This window comes from Salvelinus sp. IW2-2015, unplaced genomic scaffold (genome assembly GCF_002910315.2).
Source record: "Salvelinus sp. IW2-2015 unplaced genomic scaffold, ASM291031v2 Un_scaffold2425, whole genome shotgun sequence".
NCBI classification, from domain to species: domain Eukaryota; kingdom Metazoa; phylum Chordata; class Actinopteri; order Salmoniformes; family Salmonidae; genus Salvelinus; species Salvelinus sp. IW2-2015.
Genome location: NW_019943746.1, coordinates 135125 through 137574, shown reverse-complemented (window position 1 = coordinate 137574; position 2450 = coordinate 135125). Strand labels below are relative to the sequence as shown.

Sequence of the window (2450 nt, the reverse complement as noted above, 5' to 3'; positions counted from 1 at the left end):
ATTACTCATCTCTGTTTTGATCAAACTGACTCTATACCAAAACTTATCCTATTTACACTGTTTAGTAAATAGGCAGGTTCTATTGATCCAGTCTATTCACACTGAAGACATGAAACAGAGAGGTGGGAGCGAAACAGGCTGTCTGCAGGCTACCTGAGACATGAAAACAGAGAGGTGGAGGGAATACAAGGCTGTCGCAGGCTACCTGAGACATGAAACAGAGAGTGGGAGGGCAATACAGGCTGTCTGCAGGCTACTGAGACATGAAAAGAGAGGTGGAGGGAATACAGGCTGTTCTGCAGGCTACCTGAGACATGAAACAGAGGTGGGAGCATACAGGCTGTCTGCAGGCTACCTGAGACATGAAACAGAGAGTGGGAGGGCATACAGGCTGTCTGCAGGCTACTGAGACATGAAACAGAAAGGTGGGAGGCATACAGGCTGTCTGCAGCTACCTGAGACATGAAACAGAGAGGTGGGAGGGCATACAGGCTGTCGCAGGCTACCTGAGACATGAAACAGAGAGTGGGAGGGAATACGAGCTGTCTGCAGGCTACCTGAGACATGAAACAGAGAGGTGGGGCTACAGGCTGTCTGCAGGCTACCTGAGACATGAAACAGAGAGGTGGAGCATACAGGCTGTCTGCAGGCTACCTGAGACATGAAACAGAGAGGTGAGACCGTTTGCGGAGAGGACACAAAAAAGAGGGTCTGGAATACAGCGCTATTAGTCGAGACATGAAACAGAGAGGTGGAGGGCATACAGGCTGTCTGCAGGCTACCTGAGACATGAAACAGAGAGGTGGGAGGGATACAAGCTGTCTGCAGGCTACCTGAGACATGAAACAGAGGGTGGGAGGCAATACAGGCTGTCTGCAGGCTACCTGCCGGACATTAAGAAAACAGTAAAGAATAAAAATAGGCAAGTCCTCTGGTGGTCAGAGAAAGTACTACCACATCTCTGGGCCAGAATTAGACTTATAGAACCCACGTCTCTCTTTCTCCTCATCACTTAATTAATCTCCCCCCCATTGCAGGTGACAGATTTCACCCCTCCKCAGTGTGAGGTGGTCAGCGTCTCGGTGGTCGACTGCCCWGCTGACCCAGCAGCCTGCAGCTCRGCCTTCTGGCAGCTCTCTGCCAACCTGACCGARGGRGTRAARGGCACGGGCATCGCCAGCCTCACACACCTCCAGGGCATAGGCAGCCTCACCCACACGGACCTGAAGCAGACGTTTGTTGCAGCAGCGTTCAACGCTTCGTGCTGCTCTCTGACAGTGGAGCTGGAGGCGGTGGACAAAGCCAGGAACGTCGGCACCTGTCGGTTTTCCATCGTCCGCAACGCGGGACCGCCCTCCCTTGCCCTGTCCCTCCCACTGTTGGTGTGTCTGCTGGTCTCTGCTCTCTTCACCACGTCCCTCAGAGACCTACTTATTTGATCTAATGCTGCGTTCATAAGCAAGTGGGAATCTGTCATTTAAACGTTGTGAAGTGCATTCATTCATTTAATTTTTGTAGCATAATGTAAGTCTTTAGTTTACATCTGTCATGAATAAAAAATCTCTGCTTTCCTACTGACTCTGTATTATAAGAAAAAAAATAACCTGAGGTAGTTTAGTAGCAATGTGAAACCCGTCTGATATCACATTCTGTTTCACTTCACATATCAGTGAAACTAAATAGTGGTCAGTCTGCTTGACTAGGCTAGTAGTTTAATGCGTAGGACACAGTTTAGAGTAAATAATGCTTCGACTGCACACATCCCACCCCTAGGGAACAGCAGCATAATTGGCATAGTAAAGAAATCTCCATCAAAATCCATCTTTTTAAACTAAAGATATGTGTTTCTTGCATGGTCTGCTTCTCAATCCGCCGATGTCGCCGTTCCTCATGTGCGGTGGAAGGTAACACCTACAGGGGTGTTTGTCAGACCAGCAGACATCCCAAAAATCGGTCTTCTCACGAAAACATGTGTAGCGTCCAAACAGTTTGGGCAACAAACCAGTGGCGGTCAATGCCGTTTAAGATGAGGAGGGCCTTATTTCTATTACAGCATATTTGATAACTGTCATTCATATTTCATTGAGCCAGTTCAATGTAACAGCGATAGGTTTAGGTTACTACAGTCGTGGCCAAAGGTTTTGAGAATGACACAAATTATTAATTTTCACAAAGTCTGCTGCCTCAGTTTGTATGATGGCAATTTGCATATACTCCAGAATGCTATGAAGAGTGATCAGATGAATTGCAAAGTCCCTCTTTGCCATGCAAATTAATTGAATTCCAAAAAAACATTTCCACTGCATTTCAGCCCTGCCACAAAAGAACCAGCTGACATCATGTCAGTGATTCTCTCGTTAACACAGGTGTGAGTGTTGACGAGGACAAGGCTGGAGATCACTCTGTCATGCTGATTGAGTTCAAATAACAGACTGGAAGCTTCAAAAGGA

General features: G+C 47.5%; 1 pseudogene; it reads left to right on the top strand.

Moving 5' to 3' along the window:
• Positions 1–1571, top strand: part of LOC139025250 (von Willebrand factor A domain-containing protein 7-like) — a 54155-nt pseudogene extending 52584 nt beyond the window's left edge.
• The last annotated feature ends 879 nt before the right edge of the window (positions 1572–2450 follow it).